Source organism: Thalia democratica, chromosome 3 (genome assembly GCF_965202585.1).
Source record: "Thalia democratica chromosome 3, ktThaDemo2.hap1.1, whole genome shotgun sequence".
NCBI classification, from domain to species: domain Eukaryota; kingdom Metazoa; phylum Chordata; class Thaliacea; order Salpida; family Salpidae; genus Thalia; species Thalia democratica.
This window is the reverse complement of record NC_139167.1, coordinates 79405079-79420975: the sequence shown is the minus strand read 5'-3', so window position 1 is coordinate 79420975 and position 15897 is coordinate 79405079. Positions and strand designations below refer to the sequence as shown.

Sequence of the window (15897 nt, the reverse complement as noted above, 5' to 3'; positions counted from 1 at the left end):
TTAACTTGTCGGGTTAATAAAATGTTTTCAATGACATGTACGCTCGAAAAGAGTCAATTAAATACAAATAATTGTCATTATAAAACACGATTTCATAAACTTATTTTCATGATTGCCCAGTTGCCAATCAATAACGAAGCAATCTCTAATATACAACATATCTCTTTCTTGTTAGTTAATAACCGATTAAGTTATAAATGACCTTACTAGCTATTTTCCTGATCAGCCCATAGTGGTAATATTGCTCGAATCGGAAAACCTGCTCTGAAGCTTTTAATATTTGTAATTTATTTTGTTAGTATGATTTGTTATACAAAGTTGCTTAACTTCCAACTAATTAGGACGAAAAAAACTTTTGTTTAATTAAAAGTTTAAAATGTTTGCATTTCTATCACTAAGATAAACCATAAATTTAAGCACATTTTAGTTATTTTTTTCATGTGTACTGTAATTATAACAGTATATTAAAAAAAAATATTGTTTTTTAAAAACTTATATAGCAGTTCTATTGCTAAAGCATCATTTTTTTTCTATCATGACAACCGATAATTTGATAACGTTACATTTTATTGGTATTTTTGATGACTAAACAATAACACTAAAAGTGTGTATAATCATAGTCATTCAGGAAAAATGGAAAAAAAAGCAAAATCTTTTGGTTAATTTTTATGATTTTTACTTAATTAATACAGTAGACTACCGCTTAAGTACGCAAATTGAACCCGACCAAAAAGTGCGTACTTAGCACGGGTAATGCGTACTTTTTGACGACATAGTAAAATATGAAATTTAGTTGTTTGTTTTCTTTCTTAAAACTAGCCACCAAATAATTAAGCAAAATAAACAATCCTTTTTATTTTAAATAACATCTAATATATAATTCTAATCTGAAAATTTTTTAATAGATTTTATTTTTTAATTTTTTTTTCTATAAAAAAATTCTACATAATTAATACATACATTTAATATAGAAAGTCAATGTCAGTTAATGATATAAAAAAGAATATTAAGCCATACTTTCTATATTTTGTTTTGTTAGAGGGAAAGTACTAAACTACATTGTGTTTACCAAACATTTTCAAAACACCAATGTGTGTACATTTAAATTAAATTATGACTCAACTATGTTGTATTTGTAGGTTTTTTTTAACTTTGTCATCGAGATTTATTCATTTTATAGTAATACAGCTCAAATATCATTATTCTTTTCACTTTTCTGCAACCACTACGTAAGTATTTAGTTTATTAATATCTAATAACAGACTACTCAGGATTACTCACCCTAGTTTAAAAGTCTCAGGCTAACTCAGCAGGTTTTTATTTTTGTCTTTCTGGATAAGTGCGTACTTAAGGCGGGGTGCGTACCAAAAAAAGTGCGTACTTAAGCGGTAGTCTACTGTAATCGGTTAGATACTCTGTGTGAATTGCAGAAAAAAAGCGAATATATAACAGTGTTATGTGGTTTAAAAGTAATTTACTAATATACTTGTGTATTATATGAGTATAAACTATTACCTCAAAGTTTTGAACTTTAATGAGATGTTTTGAGCTAAAAAATAATAATAGTTATCTTATATTAGTAGAAAGTCAGCAGAAGAGAAGGCAGTGATTTTCATTTTGCTTTTTTATTTTAAACTTTGATTTTTAAATCTAAGCTAAACATAAAATATATTATGAATTAAACTTTTTAGTTAATAACAAGGAATAAATATTAACTGTAAACAATTACTATATTACTATGTATTCTACTTACAGATCTTTTTACTTTTTGACTTCACGATTAATGCTTTTAAAGTATAAAAAAAAGCTTATAAAATACTAAAGTTAAACTTATTTGTTTCTAACTTCTTTATTACCCATGTGGCACAATTCTTATTAAAAGCCGTTTAATTTATTATTTTATTCAACTTGATATATTCAATGAATTGTGTGAGTTGATTACTAGTAAATGTGACACTTACGAGAGTTGAAGTTTTTTACTGTCCCATGGGCTGTATTTTATTTTATATAAATTTAAGCATAGTAGGTTCCTATTTTGCAATATTTTAAAGCATTATCAAGTTTTTAAACTAGTAGCTTAAACTTTTTGTTATGAGTTTATTAACAAAATATAACTGCAACATAATTTATACATGTTTTAATCCTTGTTTGCTAAGTTACATTTTTAACTTAGTTAACAAAAAAGTGTCATAAAAATCGGTTTTTATTATACTATTATAAAATGTATTATAATGAAAATACTTCATATCTTTTTTCTTTTCTTTTTTTGTTTGTAATTCTACAAAAAGCTACTATTAGTTCGCACTAAAAATACATAAAAATGTTTACTTTAGAAAATTTCATAATATTTTAAAATGAACTTGAAAAATAATTTTTATATACCAAACTATGAATGAGAAAAACGTAATTTTATTATAAAAATTTCTTTAAGTATTTTTTAAGAGTTTTTGTAAGTACTGCCTTATAACAATTCACATAAAACATGTTTGAAATTATTTTGCTTTAAAAAACTATTCATATCAATAAGAAAGTCATTTTAACAGCTGTTTTATTTTGTAGCCGCGGTTTTGATTAGTTCATTCAATTTTTGGAACATTCTAGAACTAAACAGAAACTTTTCTTCATTTATAACCTAATTAAAACCTTTTAGATTTTATCAATTGATATTAAAATATATCGACGAACTTCAATCATATTTTAATTTGATAACTAATAAAGTTATTTAAGACTTTTGTAAAGTTTGTATAAGAAAAATTGTAACTAATTTTAAAAGTTTAAATGTTGGAAAACTAATACCTTTACTAGAAGAATTTAACAACTTTGAAGCACAATAATTTCAATACGACAATCAAAATGCTATTACCAGTAAATTTCTTACAACTAACAAAATAATCCAATTACAACATTTAAATGTAAATGAGATAATTAGACTAAATCAATATCAATTAGACTAATCAATAGACGCCTCTGTGAGTCTGATCAAATAAATCATCACGTTTAAAATGAAACTAATGGAGTAATTAATAAGTCAGCTAACACTATGTTCAAATGTGCTTTTCCTTTAATAATGATCTTGACTTAATTCTAGAATTAGTTATAAAGTGCCTTGGTGTATAAAACAGTGTACAATAATCATTTGAAAAACAACATTGTTTGACTTGAATAACTTTTTATCAAGTCATAAATCTAAATTTAGAATATTTACTATAATAGATATTATAGTAAGAATTGTTTTAAAATTTTATCTATTTCTGACTTTAAACTGATTTATTAAAAATTTTATAGTATTAAGTAGTTTCGAATATTTTTAAACTTGTTAAACATAAATTTTACTATTCGGTAAAAGTTTATAGTCTGTTTTTTATCAATTTTAGCGGTAAAATTAAAGTCTAAAAATAAATATTTAGTAAAACTTTTAAACTTTGATGAAGAATGAATAAAGTTGTAGTTTTATATTTCTAGATGTCGGTTGAATAGCATTGTTTATTCAAGAAAGAATACTGTTTAATTAAAAAACCTTCTAGTTTTTATTTTTTGTAAAAAATTAATAAATAAGTTTACTTCTTAATTGCACAGTCAAAATAAAGATTTTTTCTCATAGTTGTTTTTTTTTTTACTTTTAATATTTTTTTTTAATTTATACTATAACTTAAACAATATTTTAACACATCTGTAGATAGTACTGGTAAAAACTTACTGATTTTGTTTAGTTACACCTATAACAATTATCATATCTTTTAATTTATATATGCTATAAATATATTTTTTGATTGCTTATGTACATTTACTTATCGTTTTCATTTAAAGAAAAACAAAAGCCCTTTTATGAACCTGCTTTACAGACTTCTTTAATAAGTTAAACAAGTAAAAAAACAATAATTTAACTTTATCTATTTTTATAATTTTTAACCAAATTCCAAATTAATAACAACTAAACAACATTATATTTTTCAATAGGTTTAATTTTATACTTTTGCTTTTATCATCGGCTAAATTTTTGAGATTATAATAAATCACAGTTTTTTTTAAATTACTAAGTAATCTTTTATTGACCTGTTTGTTGTAGTTAGCATAACTATGCTTAAATTTTTTTGAGTGTTTTGTACTTTCATAGAATTTATTTCTGTATTTTTTTTTCCTTTTTAACTGACGTGCAGTTTGATTTTATGTTTTGTAACAATAAAATAAGATGCATTTTATTTATAACTAATTGTAGAATAATAAGATTTAATAAGTTTTAGCCGTCAATCAAGTAGGTGGCAAAAAAAATAATTAATAATTTGCGACAATAATACTTTTTACGCATAAAAAAAATCATGTTGAAAGGTTTTCGAATAAAAGGAAGTAATAATTTAGAGTAATTTTTGAAACAGTTGTCTAGATTTTCTTTTTGTTTATGTTATGATAATTAAATAATTGCTGCCATGATTACATATATGCTTTTGACAAAGTATATATTTAAAATGATTCTAAAAACTCTTTTCCTTACAAAAGTATTTTTCTTTAAAATTTTAATTATTATTGTATTTGATCAAATCGTCGTTAATAAAAAAGTTTTGTTTTAATTTTTAAGTGGTTTGTATTAGAGAAAAAATTTTAGAAAGTTTACGTGTTTAATTTATCAATTTAGCATTTAAACTAATATTTTGAAATGTTGGAAATTAACCTTTTAAGTTCTAATAAAAAACTTTCAAATAATTTTCTAAATTTTGAATTTTATAAATAGCCTGTGTGTTATACTAACGTGAAAGAACTTTATTATTAAAAGTTCGTTTAAAAACTTACTTACAATGAATTTTAGCATTGCAATAAAACTAACAGGTTTTAACTTATTACTGCTTAATCTAAGTTTGTTATATCAAATATATTGTAATATAAAATTAGACTTATTACTTGAAGAATTTTCTTTTAATTTAATCTATTAAGGCATAAACTTATTTTTAAGTTTTTTAAACAAAAATGTAATTTTTTACACTGTTTTAATTTAATAAGCTTAAATTTATGCGAATATTTTATAAATTTTAGCTTTTGTTTTCATTTTAATAAAAAATACTTCTGATTAAAAAACTAAAGCCGGCAGAATATGACGTCAGTAAGATGCCGGTTGTCTTAGGGTCGGTCTTTTTATGGGTATCCTTTTATGGGTATCCTAGTTGCAGCAAAAGGATACCCATAAAAAGACCTACCTCCCCGGTCGGTCTTTTTATTGGTATCCTTTTTAAAACCTGTACAATTTTATGTCGACGTGACGTATTTTTTCAACTTTTTTGAATAAGTTATTTTTTAAAGTCATATAACGTAAATTTTTTAAACTTTTTTGTACAATTTTATTTCTAAATCATTTTAAGAATCTTTTTTCATAAATTGTTTAATTTCTTAGAACTTAAATTTTAATTTTGTAATCTAAAAATCTTATTTAAACTGTTTTACGGTTGAAATTCGAAAGGATACCCATAAAAAGACTAAATACTGCTTTGAAACTTTTTATGGGTATTCTTTTGAATTTGTTCAAAATATCTTGTTTTAATTTAAACTTTACTTTTATAATTTAAAAATCTTATTTAAACTGTTTTAATAATGAAATTTAAAAGGATACCCATAAAAACACTAAACACTGATTTTAAATTTTTTATGGGTATTCTTTTAAGTTTGTTCAAAATATCTTATTTTAAACTTAATTTTTTACTTTAATATCTTAAAAATCTTATTTAAACTGCTTTAATGATGAAATTCAAAAGGATACCCATAAAAAGACTAAACACTGCTTTTAAACTTTATATGGGTATCCTTTTAAGTTTCTTCAAAATATCTTGTTTTAAACTTAAATTTTACTTTTATAACTTAAGAATTTTATTTAAACTGTTAAAATAATGAAATTCAAAAGGATACCTATAAAAGGACTAAACACTGCTTTAAAACTTTATATGGGTATCCTTTTGAGTTTGTTCAAAATATCTTGTTTTAAACATAATTTTTACTTTTATAACTTAAAAATCTTATTTAAACTGTTTTAACAATGAAATTTAAAAGGATACCCATAAAAACACTAAACACTGCTTTAAAACTTTATATGGGTATCTTTTTGCGTTTGTTCAAAATATCTTGTTTTAAACTTAAATTTTATTTTTATATCTTGAATATCTTATTTAAACCGTTTTACTGTAAAAATTCAAAAGGATACCCATAAAAAGACTAAATACTGCTTTGAAACTTTTTATGGGTATTCTTTTGAATTTGTTCAAAATATCTTGTTTTAATTTAAACTTTACTTTTATAACTTAAAAATCTTATTTAAACTGTTTTAATAATGAAATTTAAAAAGATACCCATAAAAACACTAAACACTGATTTTAAATTTTTTATGGGTATTCTTTTGAGTTTGTTCAAAATATCTTGTTTTAAATTTAAACTTTACTTTTATAACTTAAAAATATTATTTAAACTGTTTGAATGATGAAATTCAAAAGGATACCCATAAAAAGACTAAACACTGCTTTAAAACTTTTATTGGTATCGATTTGAGTTTGTTCAAAAGTCTTATTTTAAACATAAATTTTACTTTTATATCTTGAAAATCTTATGTAAACTGTTTTACTGTTGAAATTCAAAAGGATACCCATAAAAAGACTAAACACTACTTTAAAACTATATATAGGAATCTTTCCTATCTTATCTAAGTATTTTGTTTTGAAGTTATAATTAACTAATAAATCTTTATCTACTGAATGCTACCTTATTTAAAAACATACTTCTTTTTTAAAAAACTATTACTAAAGCTACGGTATATAATTCAAATATGACTTTAAAAACGAAATTGAAAAGAAATATGACTTTTTTTATTTTACAAGTACAACTTTGTTGATTTAACTAGGTTGTAAAAAACTAATGAAAAATATATAAATTTATATAAATTGAAAATTTTATAAATGTAGTGTAAGTAAGGATACCCATATAAAGTTTTAAAGCATTGTTTATAATTTTAATGGGTACCCTTTTAAATTTCATTATTAAAACAGTTTAAATATGATTTTCAAGTAATAAAAGTAAAATTTAAGCTTAAAACAAGATATTTTAAATAAACTCAACATGACACCCATAAAAAGTTTCAAAGCAGTGTCTAGTCTTTTTATGGGTATCCTTTTGAATTTTAACAGTAAATTAGATTTAAGTTTAAATAAAGTTTTCAAGTTATAAAAGTAAAATTTAAGTTTTTAGAAATTGAAGAATTTAATGAAAAAAGATACGTAAAAAGATTTAGAAATAAAATTGTACAAAAAATATATGTAAAATGACTTTAAAATTAAAATTGTTCAAGAAGTTGAAAAAAATACGTCACGTTGACATAAAATTGTACAATTTTTGAAAGGATACCCATAAAAAGACCGACCGGGGAGGTAAGTCTTTTATTGGTATCCTTTTGCTACAACTAGGAAACCCATTAAAGGATACCCATAAAAAGACCTACCGGTTGTCTTAACAACGAAGATTATTTCCATAGCAACATAGTCGAGTTTAAAAATGCATAAACCAAGTTAGCGACAATTGGAGTACCAATAACGACCAATTGTTTTAAACAACTTTCAAAAAATTTTTTTTAATTTATTTATAAACAACTTAAATATTTATACTCTACAACTTCATGAAAAACTTTTAATGTTTCCTACTCAAGTGCATGTTTACATGGTCTCCAAATTTTTTGACCTAGTGAAAATAAATATTTTTATAAGTTTAAGCTATTTGCCTTTGTTATACTCTCGACTACATATCTGCTTGATAAAATTTAACTATTTTTGTCAATTTTCAGTATTCAATTGTTACTACAAAACTAGTTTTGTGTTTAAAAGTGTCTTTTTATATAACGACTATTAATATACTAATAATAAAAATCGAAATTGTTTAGAGTTTATAACAGAAATTGAAATTAAAAAAACTTTTAAATTTTAATCCATTTTTAGTTACTATAAAACTAATTATTAGACATTATAGTTACAGCAGCCATAAATCATAAAAGTTTGTAAAACTTGATAGCTATTAAAATTTATAGTATAGTCTTTCAGTTTTAATTAAAACAGTTTAAAAATGCATAATTTTAACAACAATATTTTTTTTTTGTTTAAATAGCAAACGAGAACCGTTTTGTACAAATAGTTTACTGTTTTTAAACAATATCCCTAGGGCTTAAACTTATACTAGAACTTAAATAATTTTTTTCACAAGCATAGTTTTTATGTTTTTTTTTTGCAAAAATTAAACTAACATAATAAGAAAAGTATGTTACCTAAAAAAACAAACTGCAGTGTTGGTGCTAGTTTTACGTGAATAACGATAATAGAATAAAATAATAAACTACAAACCACAAATAAGCTACTTCATTAGACTGTGTTTATACAACTGCTACAGCACTTAGGACTAATCGTGTTTAATTTAAGTCAAGTACTTGCTAATACTTTATTTTCAATTTAGCTTGATATCCACACGGGCTGTTGAGAATGAAAAATGTTTTTTTTTTATTTTCATTAACTTTAACGTCAAAAACTAGTAACTAATATATTGCTAAGCAATGAGGTTAAACTTTATAAATAGCTTAGAAAATTTAATTCAGAGATGACGGAGATGCTAAAAATGACATAGTGCGGTTCGTTTACTGTTTTATGCAGAAATATTACTTTTATTATGCATTTATCATCTTATTTACGGAAAATAAAACATAATACTTGTTATTTTTGCAATGTTGTAATTATAAAACCTTTACAATTATGGAAAAAAATATTTTTTACGCATTACGGGTAAGGTAATTTCTATCATCTTTATTGAAGACAATATAATAAATTTATATTTAGCCAATAAAAGACTTTGAACACAGGAAAATCATCGATTTTTTTTGCTTGTATATGAATAAAAGTTTTTTTATTTTCTTTTAAGTGCTTCTCTTTAAACTTGTAGTCCTTTGTAAATAATTAGCAGTAATACTATAGTAAAATAATTAAAAATCTTATGTCTTTTTGTTTTATTGTTTTCAAATAGTAACATAATCTTGAAATTAAAGTCCGAAAACAGAAAAGTAAACGATTAAGAGTTTATTTTCAAACTTTTTATTACTTATTGTCTTTTAGTCCTAAATCAAAATACTTAACTTAAACACACAAAAAATTTTATAGTTTTTATGCAGTTATTTTACAGTAAATACATCAAACTTTTATTGTCTAACCAAATAAAAACGTCCGCTTGGTTCTTTAGCGCAGACTAGTGTATGTGTTTATACGGTTTCTAACTTTTGAGTTTTATACTTCAATCAGAAATATTCAAGTAGTTTTTGGCATATTTGATATGATATATAGGTTTTAGTTGGCTTTAATAGAAATAAAATGCTAATTCACAAACAAGCTACAAATTATGTGTTTGGCTTATAAAAAAAGTGTAGTATACTAACTATTCACTTTAAAAAGTAATATAATAACTGACATGTGTTATTAGTTGCTTTTCCACCTTTAAATATTAGAAATTAAAATTTTAGCAAAACTTAAATTTATTTAATTTCAATAATTTTTTTTTATTAATTTAGTGTAAAAATTTTGTTAAACAAATAATTTTTTTTATATAGAAATTAATTTTTCGAACACTGAAAATAACGAAAATAGTAGCAATATTAATTCTTGTTGTGAATTGTTTATATTAAAAATTGTTTTATTTTAGTTTTGTACATTTCATTAGATATATTTAGTATTAATACTTTTTTTTCTATTCGTAGTTAAACTTTTCAAACAAAAATACAGAGGTAAGAAAAAATAAAGGTAAGATAAAGTAAAAAAGTCTGTTTAACATTTAAATTAACTTTAATATAAAGGAAACAATCATCTACAGTTTTAAATTAAAATAAGTAGTTAAATTATTAAAACTAACTTTTTTTCTTGTAAATACTATTTACACAACGAATATTAACAATGAAAAATGTAAAAAAGCTAATGCTAATACAGTTTATCGTGTCTTTTTTATTGTGAGTTAGTATTTTACAGTTAATATTAAAAATAATTTTAAAACCTAATTTAAAAAAAAATTTGGTTTAGATATGTGTTTATTTTTATATTTTCACACTTTTATGCATGGCGTTCATCAGTTAATATCTATTTTTTTAATACAAAAATGTTATTATATAAATAAGCTATAGATTTGTTTGTCTTTTTTAAGTTTTTGTACAATTTTGCTAATTTTTTACAACAAATATTGTTTTCTAGTAAAGTTTGTATTAAACATATGTATTATTGTACCCATAAAACATGTTAAGTTCAAAAATTGTAATTGTTTACAAAGTGTTATTTTAGTAGAGTTAATCAGAATTGGATGTGTTATAATTTCAAAGTAAATATTTAAAATTTATCTGGACATAATATGTTCCCTGATCAAACGTACAAAGTATGAAAATGCCAATAAAAATTGTAAAATGTCAAGTATAAAATTCAATTGAAATCAGAATGATGAATCACCAACATTTAAATCCTAAAACAAACTAATATATTGTTGTCTTAAGACTTAAATGTAAAAATGTCAAGTTTCTCAATTTTGTTCGAAAGATTTTGAAGGCTTTGTTACAACTGTTCCAGTTTATTTTTAGATTAACTTTATCTACGTTGGATTATTACAGGCCTGACTCATAAAAAACTATAGATTATCAAAAAATTATTTCATTTAATGAAATAACACTAGGATTCATTGTTAACTTGTACATTATTCATTAAAAGTGTTCAACTACAATTCAAAATTTTTTTAATGGAATATTTATTTTTCTTTTAACAGTTACATTAACAAAAATTGAAGATTAAATGTACGCAAAAAATTAAATTAGCCTGTATAAAAAAAAGAAATACATATTTATATTACTTTAGTTGAAGAAAATTAGCTAGACAAACATTTAAAAATACTTTTAAAACTTAAATAAACCTTCATATTTTTAAACATGAAATTTACAAAAACTACAGTCTATTTAATAACAATTAATTTTGTTAAAAGTGCTACCCGACCGATGGTTTAAAATAATTGAAAACCGATGGTTTAGAGAATAAAACTTTAACCAAAGTATTTTTTTAAACTTTAAAAGAATTATTCAAACTTAATTGCAGTTTTTAGCTGCAATTTCAGATTTCAAATCTAATTATTTTTCAGAGAAATCTCATATAAACAAAGGTATTATAAGTGTATCGTTTCTATAACTTATACATTTTATAAAACTTTAAAAATACATACACATGAACAAATAATGTAATAAATATTTAATTTCAACTTTGAGATTTAAAAATACTTATTAAAGTATTGCTTGTAAATGCTTCCTAATTTTACTTATAAAGTAAACCAGTGGTAGGTTTTTCCAATCACACTTTTTATAAAAAACTAACTTAAAAAACATAAGTAGCAATGATAAGCTGGTATACATATAAGACTGCAAAAATTAAAATAAAAGTAGGCAATTAAATGAAGAAATTAAAGAAGCAACTCATAAATAAGTTAATATAAGTAGCATTAAAACAGTGCTTTTTAAAAATTTAAACTTGTTTATATAACTACTTCATTAAATGGGCTATTCAAATGTAGAATTTTTTAAAATTTAGTTCTTATACTTTTGTATAATTTTGTAACACATATTAATTTGTAAACTTTGAAATTATACAATATTTACAGGTTACTTTTACTACTGAGTAACATTTAGATTACTACTATGATCTATTGAACAATATTAAGAAAATTAATTAAAGCTTATCTATCATTGTGTTTTTTTTCCTTTAGATTCCTATAAAGTTGTAAATTGATCATAAAAGTAAGATTAAGTTTAAAAACTTACAAAATATAAAAATTAATTAAAAATAAAAGTGTGACAACTGTACTAAAATTACATGAGTAAAAAATGTACTTTTACCGTCAATAAAAACTTGTATAAAATTGAAAAACTTAATAATGTTCACTTTATACAATTTTGAAAACTATCAAAATATGTTTAAGTTATCCGCTAAAAGAAGAAATCAACAACACAATAAAGATCAAAAAATACAAGTACAATCTATCCATTACCAATTTGTTATTTTAGTAATAAAATTAGATAAACCTAACGGTTAAAATTAAATAAAATTTAAATACACATTAATATAAATGCCTTTTTTGTTAAAATCGATCAAGTTATTAAAATAAAGTTAAATAGTAAGAGCAAGTTACATATTGAAATAGTTGTATTTGTTAGAATTTTTATTTTTTATAGTCACACAAAATTAAAGTGTTATTAGTGTTATAAAAAAATTGTTAGTGCTTTATTACAAAAGAAATGTATATAAACAATTCATTATAAGTATGTTTTAATTTCCGATTTAGTCTTGTAAAAATAGTTTTTTTAGACTTCGATTAATAAAGTACACAAAAGTTTTATGTTTATAAGTTAAATGCTTCTATAAAAAGCTAACAAAATAAATACTATGTAAAAACCTTTTTTTTTTCAAGTTGTTAATTACTTAATTTGATTTAGATAATTCAAAACCAGGGCATAATAAAAAAGTGATGCTTAAAGTTTGAATACTTACACGTTTTATTTTTTAAATTTTTTACAATACTTATATTTAAACTAAATATTTTTATTTTTAAAAATTCTTAATCAGAACATTATCTATATTTCATTCATAAACAAAGTTTGAAATTTTGGTAAATTAAAATTTTTAAATTCATGATTATCTTAGTGCTAGTGTTAGTGCTTACATTAACAATTCGCTTGAACGCGTAGGACAAATTAAAACTTTATATATGATTATTACTCAATTTAAATGCATGGGGATATAGCTCAGTGGTAGAGCAATCGACTGCAGATCGATAGGTCCTTGGTTCAAATCCGAGTGTCCCCTCTTTTTTGTTTGTTGAAGTTATAATATATTTTATAAACTACTGATGAAAATTTAAGATCCAATTTCACAATGTTTGAGGCCTAGCTACCTTATTCAGCGTTATTTGATTGAAAAATATAATAGTTAAAAAAAAACTAATTAACAGGAAAATTATTTTTAATTAACTTAGTAGCTGTTCAAAAAACGAACTTATCTTTAAAGAAATAGTAGCGTTATTTCAATTTATACCGTTAATTAATCATAATTACACTTTAAAAATTAAACAATTTATCACATATGTTTTATCTTGAGTTTCTAATTTAAGTATATACAACGTCAATACCTTATGTCGACTATTGTAGTTTCATTGTATAACTTTAAATTTATTTTTAAAAAAATAGTTTAATTTTGCAGTAAAAATTCAAAATTTTCCTACGTCACACAAATAAAAGTGTTTTTAAACACATTAATCAAGCAAACTGTTTTATAGTTAAACTTAAAAAAAAACAGAAGATGTCATAAAAGAAGAAAAAGAGTATTGGTATTGTATATCTTAAAATATTAACATTAGATTATTTAAACAATAATAAGCCTAATCAGCTCTTTCTAATAAAAACACTAACATTAAATGGATAAAAAAAAGTCTATTTTTTAGTAAAATTATAGTGTGTAAACATATATAAAAAAATTCTAGAATGTTATGTTTTTGTAAATAAACTAAATTTTATTGTTAACTGTTAGATTTACTTTACTTGCTTTAGTAAATCAAGTTTTTGACTTAAAAGAAGAAAAAAACATCTTTAGTAATGAAAGTAGTTACAATAAAAATGTCAAATAGTAGTACAATAATTAAATATAAGATTATTTTCAGATAAAATAAATAACTGTTTTTAAATTAAAACAATAAGAAACATTTAATAAACTAATTTACACAATAATTTCTAAAGTATTTTTGGTTTTAAAAATGATTTTAACTAATTTATGAATTTAACAACTAATTTTAGCAAGTAACATCAATCCTAATTAAAGAAAGAACAATAAAAACAAAACTAAATCTGTATAAAAAAAATTTAAGCATAGCTAAATATTATATTTTAATAAAAACATTTTAAAATATAAACTTAGCTTTGGACAATTAAAAACTACTATTAACTATGCTGGTCTGACTATGCAGACTGATTTAGTTTTGTGTAAGTACACACTTATAGGGTTTATAAATTTTATTACATGTTAACCGACAGGTGGGGACGTAGCTCAGTGGTAGAGCGCAAGCTTTGCATGTTTGAGGCCCCGGGTTCGATCCCCGGCGCCTCCACACTTTATTTTTACCAATTTCATATATCATTTTCATGGGTAGATGTCTATATTGCACGAGTGCACGAACATACCTTTGGATGAAGGGCCACTTTTACACGAGCAGATAATTTTGCACGGGTTATTTTTTTTTCATTATTTTATTAATTTTTCTTAGTTAAGTTTTTTTTTTTTACTAACACTTTTACCTAATCCTTACCCTCGGTCGGTAAGTTATTTAAACTTTTTGTTTTTTTTTAATTTAATTTTTTAATTTTTGTTTTTTACTTTCATCTTTTTTTTTTATTATTACTGTTACCCCTAACCCTTACCATCGGTCGGTAGCTTTTTTTTTTAATGATTTTTTTCTTTTTACTATTTTTTAAATTTATTTTATGTTAATTATTTTATATTTTTATTTCTACTATCACTATTACCTATAACCCTTACCCTCGGTCAGTAACTTTTTTTTGTTTTTTTATTTTTTAGTTTATTTTTTCTGTTTGTATTTTGTTTTAGTTTTTGTTCTATATTTTTTACTCTCGTGCATAAATGTAACTTATGCAAAATTGACCCTTGGTGCAGAATCATCTTCGTACAATTTTGTTCCCTGCTGCAATTTTGTGCCTTTTTGCAAATTCTGCTTCGTGGAATTTGGCTTTGTGTAATTTTATGCATTGGTGTAATTTTGTTTTCGTGCACTTTTGTCCCCTCATGCAATTTAGTAACCTGTGCAATTTTATTTTAGTGCAATTTAGACCCGTTCCAAATTTTCATAATTCTTATTTATAGAACATTATTATAAGATCATCATAAAAGCTAGCATGATGTAACGCATAGATCAGCAGCAGTTGTTTACCTAACTTTAAATAATAAATGTATATTATTGGCAAGATATTACAAAAAAAGGCTTATATTGTAGCAGTAGTTAAAACTCTATAGAATTAGAAATAACAATAAGTAAAGGTATTAATATTAACCTACTTTTTTTCCAGTACAAGTTTAATTTTTTCGTTAAAGTTTTTTTTGTATATTAATATTGATCGTTTTAAAGAAAATAAGTAACCTGTTCAGAACGTCTTTTAAATGAAAACTAAAAAATTAAAACTAGTTTTCAGTAGCTAAAAATAATAAAAAACGTTTGGTTATTTATCTTTTTTAACGGTGAAGAGCAAATTTTAATTTTGAACTGTTACAGGAAAAAAAATTAAAAACACATAAAACAGCTTTATATAACTTTTTTATTTGAATTTTTAATTCCTGTAAATTTAGTTGATTATCGTAACTTTTTAAAAACAGAATTTTTTGCAGTAAATTGTTTTGGAAAACTTTATTTTTGAGTAACTAATTTGTTAAGTAGGTTTTGATAGAGAATTTTTGGCTTTTTAGCTGAACAGATAATAATGAATGTATACTTTTTTTGAAGAATGAAGCTCTAATAACGTCAAATTCTTTTCTAATTTGCTCAAATTGATTAACTAACACTAAGTTTTGTAAATAGTAATAAAATAAATATTTAACTTCATAAACAATTGCTACTTTGATTTAAAATTTTTATATCTCTGAAACATTTTTTAATAAACCAATATTTTTAAATTGTTCGAATAAATCTGCAGTACCTGTTCTAAATAATTTTTTATACTTTTTTCATATTAGTTTAAAAAAACAAACAAAAATTGAACATTTTTTGAATGTTTATTGCCTTAAATCTAATATATACGTTTTCTAAAAAGCAATAGATTAAAAAATTTAA

At 22.7% G+C, this 15897-nt stretch overlaps 2 non-coding genes across 2 annotated transcripts; both read left to right on the top strand.

Annotated features, from left to right (window-relative positions):
- Positions 1-12800: 12800 nt before the first annotated feature.
- On the top strand, positions 12801-12872 carry Trnac-gca (transfer RNA cysteine (anticodon GCA)). The gene has a single exon. It is a non-coding gene; the product is annotated as a tRNA-Cys (tRNA).
- Positions 12873-14094: 1222 nt separating this feature from the next.
- On the top strand, positions 14095-14166 carry Trnaa-ugc (transfer RNA alanine (anticodon UGC)). The gene has a single exon. It is a non-coding gene; the product is annotated as a tRNA-Ala (tRNA).
- Positions 14167-15897: the final 1731 nt, after the last annotated feature.